The 14,818-nt window shown below is 39.7% G+C and overlaps 1 pseudogene; it reads right to left on the bottom strand.

Annotated features, from left to right (window-relative positions):
* Positions 1-1,020: 1,020 nt before the first annotated feature.
* LOC103738613 lies at positions 1,021-11,584 on the bottom strand (annotated as a pseudogene).
* Positions 11,585-14,818: the final 3,234 nt, after the last annotated feature.

Raw genomic sequence — 14,818 nt, 5'->3', positions numbered from 1 at the left:
TTTACCTATGATGTCAGGGGTCACCTGAGACATCAGTTACTTTGTTGGCTATCTGTTGCTGCTTGTGTGGGGATGCCACACAAGACACCTGGGCAGCGTTATCCTTCAAGCTCAGCCATCACTGGATTTGAAGGTCCATCCTTACATTGGAGAATTTAACAATGCCCTTTAGCAGTGAGCAGTGACTTCACTTACTGCAGAAGGATGGGGGGGTGTTGTTTTGTTTTTAGAATTCCATTAACAGCAGGTCTTTCCCATTGGTTTATATTAGCTATGGTAATCGTTACCCCCTCTCAAATCTTCTCTTTGAGTCTCTGTGAATTTTGAGGTACTCATCAATGAAGGGAAATATATAATTTTGACCTCTCAGGTTATTAACCAGGCTTGCTGTTGTAATCAGTTGAACCTTTTGGAGTATCTTACTGTGCTGAAAAATTCCAAATGAGCAAATCTGAAAGTTAATTTAGAGGGTATGGGTCCTATTGCATGGTTTTCTAAATTCTCAAAGCCCAGAGTAGACTGACTAGTGAAATACATGTTTAGTTAAAGTGTGCATTTCCTAGGATGAATAAAGTTTAAACACACTAAACTTAATTCTTCACATATCATTTTCAAGTTTATCGCTTACAAAATCCTTTGTAACTTCCTCAGACCTGCAGCGACATGTCAAAGCTTTCTGGTTTTGTCTTCATTTGTTCTTGCTGTTGTTCCCACTTTGGAACAATTCACAGTTAAAACTAACACATAAAATCCAATGTTTCTAAAAAATATTAGTCTCTCCTCTTTGATCACTTATGCCAAAAATGTCTATAAGCCATATAAGTTTACATATTTCTATCCTTACTTGATGATCTACTTCCCTCTTTCCTTTTCCTTTGTAAAATGTAGAAAGATAATTCAATTTTAATAGACTAAAAATGTTCCAATGAAGACACACAAGTTGTACATGAAACACAGGCAAAACATGTTAACTGTCCAGGAGACATTTTTATTTTCACAATAAATTTAAATTAGCCATTATTTGAGATTTAAGTCCTTTTAGAACACACATTTACAAACTGCTAAAAAGGCATTGATTTCTTGGTGACTACATGGGGTGCACTGGATCAAATGCAGGGGCCTGTGTCTTTCAGAAGAACCTGGCCAATGGAAGATCCCTATCCATCAGTTCTGGTTCTCTACACCCCACTCTGTTACCAGAAACTATGCAATAGCGAATGCTGTAGAACAACACAAGCAACAAAGGGGGATTGAGTAGATTGGCCTCCACAGTGCTGTTGGTAGTCCAGCAGTGTCCATGTGGACCATACTGGGCTGAGAACCCAGAAACTGCTCAGTCCACAGGCTGGAAGCTTCAGCAGTTCCACTCTGGCAGTGAAGACCTGGAAAATTCCTAGAGTTGCTGCTATTTAGTCCACATTGGAAGGCCAGTGGAGCTGCAGTCTGTCACTGGAGGATTGTAGCAGCAACAGGAGGCACACTCAGCAGAAATAAAACCCAGGAGGCAGAAAACATTGCTTTTTCCTCAGACATCTTTATATCCATGCCACAAGTCATTAGTTGTTCATGAAGTTTGTCCTGTTCTCAACTGAAACCTGGTTGATGGCTTATGACAAGAAACAGATAAATCCACCATCTAGGGTTTCACCCAATTCACATTATGTATATTCTTACATACAAAGGTTAACCAACACTTTTACTCCACATTTCTAGGGTTTTCCTCCCAGGAGTTGATGCAACACTATGGTATGTAAGGCCTCTACCATGTTTCAGAAAGTGAAACATCTAAAGGCATTATTCACATTCATAGGGTTCTTAGCTACAATGAATTTTTTTTATGAAATTGCAAGGAATTATGAAATCTAAAGGGTTTCCACATTGTTTACATTGACAGGGCTTTTGTCCACTATGAGTTCCTTTATTCCATTGACAAGGAACAGGAAATGTAAAGGCTTTACCACATAGTTTACATTCATAGCGTCTTTCTCCACTATGAATTTTAGCAGGTCTTTAAATATAATATTAATGTTTAGCCGGGCGTGGCGGTGCATGCCTTTAATCCCAGCACTTGGGAGGCAGAGGCAGATGGATCTCTGTGAGTTCAAGGCCAGTCTGGTCTACATAGTGAGTTCCAGGCCAGCTGGGGCTACAGGGAGACCCTGTCTCAAAAAGACAAAAATAATGTTATTATTAATGTTTAAAGGCTTTACCACATTGTTTACATTCATAGGCTTTATATCCAGTATGAATCTCTTCATGTAATTAGATAAGCATGATATCTAAAGGATTCACCAGTGTTTATATTCATAGGGCTTTTTTTTCTAATATAACTTTTTTCATGTCTTTGAAGATGACTGTCGTATCTAAAGGTATTGCAAAATTCTTTACATTTAAAAGGTTTTTCTCCAGCTTCAATTATTTCACGGCTGTGAAGATGACTGTTATAGCTAAAGAGTTTGTCACATTGTTTACATTCATAAAGTTTCTCTCCAGTATGCATTCTTTCATGTTGAAGATGACTATGACTAAAGGCTTTACCAGTGTTTACATCCCCTGGATTTTACTGCCCTATTATTTTTTCATGTCATTGAGGATGACTGTCATATCTAAAGGCTTTACCATATTGTTTATATTCATAGAGTTTTTCTCCAGTATGAATTTTTTTTATGTAGTTTAAGACTAGTGTGGCAGCTAAAGGTCTTACAACTTTGTTTACATGTGTAGAGCTTTTTCTCTAGCATGAATTTTTTCATGTACTTTTAGAGTGTTGTTACGTCTAAAGGCTTTACCACACTGTTTACATTCATAGGGTTTTTCTCCAGTATGAATTTTTTCATGTCTTCGAAGACTACTGTGATGCCTAAAGGCCTTACCACATTGTTGACATTCATAGGGTTTGTCTCCAGTATGCACTTTTTCATGTGTTTCAAGATGACTATCTTGTCTAAAGGCTTTACCACATTGTTTACATTTGTAGGGTTTCTCTCCAGTATGAATTTTTTCATGTACTTTAAGATTACTGTAATCTCTGAAAGTCTTACCACATCTTTTACATTCATAGGGTTTTTCCCCAGTATGAATTTTTTCATGTACTTTACAAGTACTATAAAGTCTAAAGGCTTTACCACATTGTTTACATACATAGGGTTTTTCTCCAGTGTGAATTTTTTCATGTACTTTAAGAGTACTAGAAAGTCTAAAGACTTTACCACACTGTTTACATTCATAGGGTTTTTCTACAGAATGAATTTTTTCATGTCTTTGAAGATGACTGTGACGTATAAAAGCTTTTCCACATTGTTTACATTCATAGGGTTTGTCTCCAGTGTGAATTTTTTCATGTAATTTGAGAGTATTGTTACGACTAAAGGCTTTGCCACATTGTTTACATTCATAGGGTTTTTCTCCAGTATGAATTTTTTCATGTCTTCGAAGAGTACTATGATGTCTAAAGGCTTTACCACATTGTTGACATTCATATGGTTTCTCTCCTGTATGAACCTTTTCATGTATTTCAAGATGACTATCTTGTCTAAAGGCTTTACCACATTGTTTACATTTGTAGGGTTTCTCTCCTGTATGAATTTTTTCATGTACTTTAAGTGTACTGTAATCTCTAAAGGTCTTACCACATCCTTTACATTCATAGGGTTTTTCTCCAGTATGAATTTTTTCATGTACTTTACGAGTACTATAAAGTCTAAAGGCTTTACCACATTCTTTACATACATAGGGTTTTTCTCCAGTATGAATTTTTTCATGTACTTTAAGAGCACTAGAAAGTCTAAAGGCTTTACCACACTGTTTACATTCATAGGGTTTTTCTGTAGAATGAATTTTTTCATGTCTTTGAAGATGACTGTGATGTGTAAAGGCTTTTCCACATTGTTTACATTCATAAGGTTTGTCTCCAGTATGATTTTTTTCATGTAATTTAAGAGTATTATTACATTGAAAGGCTTTGCAACACTGTTTACGTACATGGGGTTTTTCCCCAGTATGAATTTTTTTATGTGATTGAAGATTATTCTGATGCCTAAATGCTTTACCACATTGTTTACATTGAAAAGGTTTTTCACCACTATGAATTCTTTCATGTAACTGTAAGAAACCAGAAAATCTAAAGGCTTTACTACATTGTTTACATTCATAGGGTTTTTCAGCAGTATGAATTGTTTCATGTCTTAGGAGAGAAACAGAAGAACTCAGAGTTTTACCAAATATTTTGCCACACTGATACTTTCTTACAGTTTGAACTCTTCCATGTGTGTTACATGAATTCGCATCAACAGAGGCCTTTGTACATTCCTTGTTTTGATACAGTTTTTTTCCACTGTGCATTTCTTGATGTATTTCCAATGAACTTGGAAAACCAAAAGATTTTAAACAAGGCTTATATTCATAAGGTCCATTCATAGGGTGAGTTCTCATATATCTTTGGCAGCTTGGGAGACAGTGAGCCGTAGTATAGTTATTAAAGGGTGAATGACACATGGAAACCTTTCCATGCACATTATGATCACATTGTGTTAGTTCATTAGACTTTGTCAAGTTCATATTGGCCTTTGCAATGGACGTGAAAGTGTCTCCACTCGGACAATCTTTATGCTCATAGAGTGTCTCAAACATGGAACTTCTGTAAAAATAACAAGTATATTAGTAAGAGTTGATTTATTACTGTTTATAATAAGGTGCAGGTCACATACAAAAATCAGGTAAAGTATGTACTTTCTTCCACATCTCAATGATCTAAAACTAAATGGAATGATGATTCCACAATATATCTCCCACAGAGCTATGATAAAAAGAAAACAAGAAAAGCATTCTTATACCGAAGTACATTACATTTCCTAATGATGAGAAAAATTACAGTTATGCTTATGTGTTCTGTTTGTTTATTCATAGAGGATCACATTAAAATCCCTTCATTGCAGTATGGGGAGATAGCTAAGAGCTTAACCTCAGTTGCAGCACTTCCAAAGGACCAGAGTTCAGTTGCCAGCATTTGGTCAGGTGGCTTACAACCTTGTAATTCCAGCTCCAGGAGATCATTACCCTTTTCTGATCGCCTTGGGCACCAGTAGGCAGGTTTGAACACAACCAGACACACACACACACTGACAAAGAAATACACACATGCACACAAGTAAATGATAAATCTTTTAAAACTTCCTTCAAAGGAGCTTTCCTTCCACTTTTGCATATAAATTACCTTAGATTTCTTCCAGAATTCTTATAGTGGTCTTCAGTGTTCTGGTTTTCCCATTTGTTTTCTAAAATATAATCCAAGAAAACTTTATTAGAAATTAGTGAAAAAGTAGTTGAATGAATCATGACTGGCTCATTCTTTCCTTTCAATATTCCAAATAACAGAAAAGCATCAATACAGAAAAACTTGTTGCCTAATTTACGAAGTGAAGGTCATATGTTCTTACGTATAGCAGCGAGGTTCCTGCAGGTCTCCAGCATCACATCTCTGTAGAGGTTCTTCTGAGAAGGATCCAGCAAAGCCCACTCTTCCTGGGTGAAGCTCACAGCAACATCCTCAAATGTCACAGAATCCTAAACATTCCATAGACTCAACTGTTAATATGTTCATATAATTCTGTGCTATTCAAACTTTTTTTCCCATGACAGAAGTTCTAATGCAAGCTTTGAGTGGTTGTGAAGGAAAGATCACTGGAGGGACACTTCTGTCACTACTGGGTACAGGGAACAGGATGTGTGGCTGCTCTGTCCTAATTCTCTTTCTACAGCACAGGTCTACTTCCCATCTTCAGAAAGTCAAAGCACCCAATATACACAAGCATTGACATCAGCACCCAGGAGCCTGCTTGTCCTTTGAAATTCCTGCTCACAATGCTTAAGTTTTGATGGTATGAGGAAATTTAACATTTTGGTAGAGACTGCATGAATATGAGTGGAAAATCACTCAGCATGAGTGAATGATACAAACTTTATGAACTCCTGTTCGCATTCTGAAAATCTATTAACCTCTTCCAAAGCACAGAAATGATTAGAGAATCAGCCTTTGTGCTCCTAAATAATAACAGGCACTGAGGGCACGGAGCTTCCTGGTGGGCACAATTTCACACATGCTGTCACAACTTGTTAAAACAGGAAATGAGCCCATTCTATGAGCATAAAGAAGAAATCATTTATATGCTGTAAGGACTTTACACATGGTTTGTAACATTCACCAAGTAACATGATTCATGATCAATATTTAAAGAAGCTAAAATAATGCTTCTTAAATTTTATGGAGACTGTCACATGAGAATGGAACAAGTAGAAAGATGCCACATGCTCAGAAAGAACTCAGCAAGTCAGGTATGTAGACACATGTGTAGCCATAGCTACATCAGAGGATGAGAGAGAAGGTTCACTTCAGTCCAGGAGTCCAAGTCAGCTATGCAACATGGCAAAACACCTACCTTCAGATGAAGGGAGGGACTGAGGAAGCCCAAGAATGAGGTAGGGAGGAAGGGAGGGAAAGCAGGAAGCAGAGAGAAGCATGCTGTCACCACATTCATGCCCCCATTAATATATTTTTAGAAAATCTCATGAATCTCCAAAATAAACATTTCTGGTCACCAAATAATTGGTTTTCCAAACTGAGTAAGCACAGTAAGTGTCTAGAAGTTACTGAAGTCTTAGGAACCATCATGGCTGGCACATGCTTTTTATGTCATCACTCCAGAGGCAGAGACAGGTGGATCTCTAAGTTTGAGGCCAGCTTGGTCTGTAAAGTTTCAGTTTCAGGCTACCCAGCTCTACATATGAGACACTGTCCCCCCCCCAAAAAAGGATTATATAAACTGTTGGAACCCCAGTTTGGGGTACCCAACGTCCATAGGAGGCCGCTCCCCAATAACTCAGTCCTCAGGCCAGAAGATGCAACAAGCATGAGGATTTATTACGTTTTGCAAAACGGACCCCTGCCTCACTCGGAGGGCAGAAGCCCAGAGCCCAGTTCACAGGCTTCTTTTAAAGACAAAGACCACAAACTAGAGAGAAAGCGGCAGTAACGTCACAAGCGGCGGCTATGTGCCAAGCAGAGGTGGGGGGGATTTCTGGGATGATTTCCAGCTTTGGGCAAAGAGCATGAAAAAGGTCAGCTCAGCTTGTTCTTAGCATTCAGAATTATTTTTTTATTTTTACTTCCTTGTACAGTTTTTTGGCCTGAAGGACTTATTTCCTTGTCTTTAGCCTAGGGGGACTGAATTAGGGTCCTTCAAAACAAGTTGTGTTTTGCTAACACACTCCAAGAACTTCCAAACTAGAAGGTAAAAACAAAAGGCTAAAATTAAAATGCAATTTCCACACTTCAAAACTCAGGTCATAAGGAATCCAAAGAGATGGTTCAGGCAGTAAAGCACTTGTCCACAAAACTTTGATTACCTAAAGATCTGTCCTCAAAATCTTCAAAATCTTCTTGTGACTATAAAAGCAGGCCTGAAAATGGAGTTAAGATATTTAGGAGTTCCTGAGATCTAGTTCTTTTTATAAATTTATTTTTTTAGAATTTTTTTACAAAGACTATATAGATGGAAAAGAAAACTCACAAAGACCTTACCACATAGGGAAAAAAAAATATCCCTCAACATTTTGTTCTGGTACATGCACCATATATACATTTTGATTTTTACATGTATAGTTTCATATAACACACACTTAGGTGATATGCTCTTTTTAGTAAATAATGTCACAGATATGTTTTACAACAAAAATGCACACTTACTAGAATAGGTAACAGAAATATATTCAGTAAAATGCTGTAATTTACCTTAAAAAAAAAAAAAAAAAAACCTTAATTAGATAAAATCAATCCCTGGAACCCAAGTAAAGGTCAAACAGAGCACGGACTACACTAAGCTGTCCTCTGACAACTGTGACATGCTTGCACTCAGATACATGCACACTATATACATAATAATACAATTTTAAAACTAAAAAAAAAAAAAGAAAAAAATCAGGCCACCAGTATCCACAGCCTAGCCTTTAGGTAACATTTCGTACACTTATCATCTGCAAACTAATGCCTAATGATCAATGATGACCTAGTCCAAGCACTCTCAAGTCAAAAGAAATTAAACTCTTAACAAAATGTCATGAACTGCACCAGTATATGAGATAGGGACTCAGATCTGAGAGGATCTCAGGTTGCCAGGCCTTCACTTCCCTGGAAGACTTCTCCACACGACCAATACAAAGTTCATGTCTTTGTGAGCCTCACCTTGAGGTCAGTTGAGATTATTATCAAGACAACTCAATAGGCAGCTCCAAAATGAAACTAGGTTTGACTTTCATGACAAGTACTTTGACTCTGAAGGTGACAATGGAGGAGTATACACCTAGCAATTGCTGCACTAGTACTGTATACTGAGCTTCCACCAAACCTCAGTTGGAACTGTCTGCTAAGGACCTTTTAGACAAAGTACCCCAGCTGTAGACCTCTGAACTCCTATCAGTCTAAAAAACAATGTTGGGTACAATAGCATACATGGGAGACTCTACCACATATATCAGAAACCTTGGGACAATCTTCAAAGAACTGGAGATAAAATCACAAAGTTCCAAGAACACATGGGTTAAGAAAGAGAGATCTTCGGGCTGAAGAGATGGCTCAGTGGTTAAGAGTATGTACTGCTCTTCCAGAGGACCTGAGTTCAATTCCCAGCAATCACATCAGGTGGCTCACAATGGCCTGTAACTCCAGCATCAGGGCAGTCCAGAAGCCTCTGGACTCTGTGGGCACCTGAATTCATACACACATACTCACACAAGGACATACACACAAACACATAATTTAAAATAAAAAACATTGAAAGTAAAGTACATTTATTAATATCCAAGTATGAAGCAGGCAAGCACAGTAAATTCATCACCTAGGACTCTGAAAAATGGAGTTAATTTTTCTTCCTTTTAATGACAATCAAATTTGGACAGTATCTATTGCATGCACTATCCAAGTTCACAACCTGGTTCAACCAGCCTGAACTGGTTTGGGGTGGATGAATAGTAAGGGTGCACTGTTTCCACAAGTGAGCATCTACAGGAAATCCCCTATTCCTGTGCATAACTGTCTGAATAGGATTAAAACCAGATGTACTATGGGAAGGCACATGTACAGTAGAAAAAGGATTATGACTAATCTAACAATAAAAACAGGGAACTGCCCATGCCAAGCTTTCTCATTTAGCAACCAAACTACCCGCTCCCCCACCACCTCCTTCAACTCTCTGTTTGAGACAGGGTCTCCCAAAGTAGCACTGGAGGGCCTAAAATTCACTATACAGATGAGGTTGGGCTGGAACTCACAGATACCCACTTGCCTCTGCCTCTCAAGTACTGGGAATGAAAGCATGGGCCACCACAATGGCCTCTACTCAATTCCAAAGTAGGAAATGTAAAATATATCCAGGGCCCTTGAGTTCTTTCTGACTCATGAGGCCTGCTGCTTTCTCATACTGGATTTCTTTCTCATCTATACTGTTCTTTTGCTTTCGAATAAACTTTCCTCAATATATTGCAATCTGTGTGGGTTTTCATTTTATTCTGAAGTAAGGGGCCCCAAATCTGGAAACACCCAGCCAAGACCCCAACCACCACAACACAAGTAGTTTGGAAGAAAATTAAAGCATGAACATAAATACTCAAAATGATGAGAGATGAGAAGTTACTTAACCTTCCACATTAGAAAATGGGAGAAAGAAGAGATCAGCCTAAATCATACACTGGAAAATGATAATTACATAAGGACATTAGCAATAGCAAATTAATAGGAAACGCCAAGAATCACAAAATTGATTCTTCAAAAATATTAATAAAAACAGCCAGTCATAGTGGCTTACACTTGTAATCCCAGCATTCAGGAGGACAGGGCAGAAGATAATCATTACTTCAAGGACAGACTGGCATTATATATGTATATACATTAGTGAAACTTAAAAATCTACAGCCAAGAAAAGCATACACCAAAAATACTTATTAGAATGACAGGGCCCATGATTAAAATGGATATTAAAATGATCATGTTTTAGTTATTTTTCTCATGGCTGTGACCAAACACCTAATAAGAAACATAAAAAGGTAAAAGACAAAGAATCTATTTTGGTCTATATGTTAAGAAGGGATACATCACATCTTGGTGGGGAAAGGATGGATAGCTGTTTATATAGCTCAGCAATCAAGACAGCAGGCCTGTGCTCAAATTAGACTAGACCACTGGAACGAAACAGTCCCTGGACCTCCTAAAGCAGGCACTCACCTTGCCTGCAGTTTTAGCTCTCTCTGACCATACATAAACCTTTTCCTTACATGTTCTCAATGCTGTTACTATGACAGACTGTCAAGACCTTCATGACCACCAGGATTAGCACAGGCCCAAGGCTAACTTCAGGTTTTGGTGATCATCCTTGCACATTAACTCAAGGGACTGTATCAATCTTAAAACTCTTCTAAGGAAAAAAGATCACTCGAAGCTGTTTGGACAGAAAAGCTGAAAAGTCTCCTGAGCAATCCCAATAAACATTTCCAGATGCTGGCTTGAAGCTTCACATCACCTCATTTAGTTCAACATAACTTACAAAGAGCACGGACCAGTCAATTACCATAACTTAAGGGCTGTCAAGTCACAGCAGACTGCTTCTTACATGTCTGGGGAGAGCAGCAGGGAGCTGCAGCAGTCAAGGTTTATTTCAGCAGGAGAGAAAGCAAACGTGGAAAGGAAGGACGCACTGCGGAGTGGAGGGCGCACAGAGCCGAGGGGGCTGCGAGGGGCTTCCTCTACTGTGCGGACTGTGAGTCCTGGGCCACATCTCTCCTCCCCTGCCCACCCCTGGGTCCAGTGGTCCCTTCCAGGAGTAGTCAGAGGCTTATTTTGAGGAACTTTTTACCCAAAATTCAATGTTAAATTAGATGCAAGAATATGAAGAGAGCTGCCAACGTCCATATTAGATAAACTCGCTGGGGAAATGGAAAAGGTGTCTGCACTTGTTCCTCAGGGAGGAGCTTCATAGAGATCAGGGAACCTGCCCAACTGGCTGCCGTCTTCCCACCCCGTCCTTCCTCTTCCCCACACAGCTTGCCCATCTCCTACCCGGCTGCACGCCCTCTTCCAGTCCTTCCCCGTTGTCCCGACCTTGACTTGCAGACTCCAGTGTTCATTCCTAACACTCGTCCACACAGCACAGAAGCCCGATCCCGCGCTCTGCACAGTCCCGATACTGAAGCCGCCCGCGCAGGCGGAACCTCTCGCTCAGTGCCCGGCGCAGAAGCCGCAGCAGGAATCTGGTCTCCGGGACCGCACAGGACGCGGGTCCGACTGCCGCCCGCCCAGGGAGGACCCAGCACAGCCCGCTCAGGCGGCTCCAGCGGCCGCTGTTCCCCCAGCACAGCCCGCTCTGGCGGCTCCAGCGGCCGCTGCTCCGGTCTGCACACCGCCGGCCCCGCGCTCACCATGGCCGGGTTCCGGCTCCGTCCGCGCTCCCCTCAGCTCCCCGCAGGGCGCTCCCGGTACAGCACTCGCAGCCAAGCACGGTCTCCCTCAGCCGCGGAGCCGAACTCACCGGGCGGAAACCACAGCACAGAGTCCGGGAAGAGCCCGCCTCTGCCACCTGCCGGCACTCCTCATTGGACAACACTGTCAACAGCACTGATTGGCTTAGGAACACTCAAGGAGCATCACTGCATCCTAGTTCCTCTCCAGGTACGGACCGGACCCTACTCCGGAGAGATTTGCATTTAAACAGAACTTGCCGCTGGCCTGGCTGCAGGTCCTGCTGTGTTTGTGAACTCAGTAGACAATTCCTGTTCTTCCTCAGGTGCATAGGGACGCTCATAGGCACAGTCAATTGCTCATTCAGTTTACCATTGCCTCAGACTTAGAAAGCCACTTTAGGGCACATTACTCTTGTACTTAGGAACCAATGTTCTCCCGGAATCTGGATTTTCCCCTCAGGAACGCTGAGAAAAGCAGGCCTGCTCTTTAAGAAACTGATCATTTTAAAAGGCCAGATCTCATGCTCTGAAGAAACCAGGCCATGTCTTCCCTTGCTTCCCCTGCACTTTCCCTGGGACAGAGTTAAGAAGCTGTGGTTTAAAACTTCTAATTTACGTCCTACTCAGTACCTGGTTCCTCACCACATGGGCTATCCCAGACTCAATCACACTGTGTGTTCCACCCCAAGAAAGGATATAAAACACAGATATTTCCTTTGTTTGGAGAATTTTTCTGAAGTGTACCCTGGGCCAACTATCCACTAACCCCTGTCACCGCTCTCCTGTCAGAAGGCTGCCTCTGATTTTAAGCTATCCTACTTAATCAAGTTCCTTTCCAGATTTTAAAAAAATACTTTATTTTTTTTTTATTTTATGAGTATGCATGTATTGCCTGCATGTAGGTAAGTGCACTTACACTTACCTACAACCACTGAGCCATCTCTTCAGCCCTCCTTTCCAGATTTTTAAGTGAGGCCTCGTCCTCCTTTTAAGGCTCCATTCATGTTTGCCTCTGTTCCTATGTAATGTTATCCCTTCTCAAGAGTTGAGCATTGTCTGAAGGCCCTTTCACCTAATAAGTTGAATTCTTGAAGAATAATTTTGTGTTGCATTTTAACAAAATAAGAATCATGCTTCTTCTCATTTTCATCCATATTAACAGATTGCTCACCCCTTAACACTCAGGCTGGACATTTTAATCCAAAGAAATCACACATAACAATCTATTCATATTGTACATGTGCAACCCCAGAACTCCAGGCATACAGCAGGACCAGGATTTTGCAACTGGCCATTGCTACATAGTGTGTTTGAGGCCAGCCAAGGCTACATGAGACCCTCTCTCAAGTAAATGAAATGCAAAACACATGCCCAATGGGAACAAATTCTTAATGTTTGTCAAATGTGCACTTTTTTTGCACTAAATAATTGTGGCTTTATTTTTCTTTCACAAAATACAAAGTTTTGCACCACATTATAGTAGTGTTCTAACAGGAGAAAATCCCAAGGCATTCACTGGGAGGAGGAAAGGCTATACAATGCTGATTTTTATAATTCTTAATATTAAAACTGTCATGACAAGGTATCCTGACCATATAGAACATGCAGATTATTGCTTAGAACTTGCATATACTTTAAAATGGTACATGTACAAAGTATACAAACATTTCAAATTTTTAGTGAAAGTACGGAAAAGACATTTATTACCCCTTCAAACAAGCACAACCCAAAACCAAAATAAAAGATAGTAAATTGCATTTTAATTGCTGATATACCTTAGTAACACTGATTTATAAATTACCCGATCTTATGCTTTGTAAATAAAACTTGTCTTGTGGAAATAAGCATATTCTCAAATTCTTAAGTATATTTTGAGAGGCTTCAAAAATCTTTATGACAGTATTATAGTCTCAGAAAAAAAATTGTATATACCACTATATCTGATGCATGTACTGTAGTTTTTTAGTAACTTTTTCAAATAAAATCTGTCTAAATATTATTACAAATTCAAACAATTCAAAAATTTCATAACTTATCCTAGTTTTAAGAGTATTATATACATGAAAATTCCTTAAGTAAAAAGCAGACACATTCTCAGAGAAATAAACCAAGCAAGAAACAAATGTACAGCAAATTTTGTTTATAGCTATATTTCTATGTTTCATTAATCAACAAGTACCAAATGACTATAATGTATACTATTACAGACCTGCATAAAAACACAAACTAAAAAGATTAGAGCAATGATGTCTACAATAGATGTCCTTTTGGACATCACACTTAGCAGAAGTTCATTTTTTGAAAAGATCAACTTAACTGAGAAGCGCTTATCTCTTTTTACTGTAATAATTCATGGAGACTTTGGGATGGTTGGCCATTAAGAATTTATCCATTATCAAGTTCAGAGCCTGAGTCCTGGCAGCCCTAAAAAGACAGACTCAGTCATCCACCCTCAAAAAGCTAGCTAACTAAACATGCAAAAAACAGTGAAAACCAGAAGATTTATTCAGTGAAGCCACACTATGGAAAGAACAAAGATGACCAGTGACAGCTGTAATTTTTCTGGGTCCTGACATAAAGTTTAGGTTTAAATAGACGTCAAGAAGTATGCCTGACTGGGCAGCCTGGTCACAGAGTAGTTTTTAAGGGCTGACTAGAAAAGATTAACTGAGGTGGGAAGACTCACATTCTGAGCAAAACCGCTTGGCTTATAGAACTGATTTAAGGCAAGAATTTAGAAGAGTTTGGGGCTCCGGGCTACAGAAGCCTGCATGTATGTTTTAAACACAACTTAACGGATCATTTGTGGGGCGTTTCAAAGAACAGAACACCTAAAGAAATGCAGAGAGGACAGGCCTGGCACAGGCCTTGTTCACAATGTAATTAGGTTTCTTTTGGGAACTAGAATGCAAACCATTGTTATATTCTGACAATTCAGGATTTACAAAGAGGATAAACCGAGGTGGAAAAATGTGCCCTGGACCTGGGTAGTACCTACCACTGCATAAGACAGAACTCTCAATTGATTAAAAACATCACAAACGAGCTGGAGAGATGGGTCAGTGGTTAAGAGCACTGGCTGTTCTTGCAGAAGACCCAGGTTTGAATCCCAGGACCCCAAGTAACAACTGTCTGTTCCAGGGGGTCCTACACCCTCTTCTGTCCTCTGCAGACATTGCACAGCACAGGTGCACTTACATACATGCAGGCATAACACTCATACACATAAAATAAAAAGCATAGCAAAATGAACATCAAAAATCATCTCTTTCAGCTTCCTCACAGCAGATGTTTTGTGACCAGGTGCCTCATGCTC

This window comes from Nannospalax galili, unplaced genomic scaffold, assembly GCF_000622305.1.
Source record: "Nannospalax galili isolate Female #2095 unplaced genomic scaffold, S.galili_v1.0 scaffold1519, whole genome shotgun sequence".
NCBI classification, from domain to species: domain Eukaryota; kingdom Metazoa; phylum Chordata; class Mammalia; order Rodentia; family Spalacidae; genus Nannospalax; species Nannospalax galili.
This window is presented reverse-complemented; position numbering and strand designations above follow the sequence as displayed.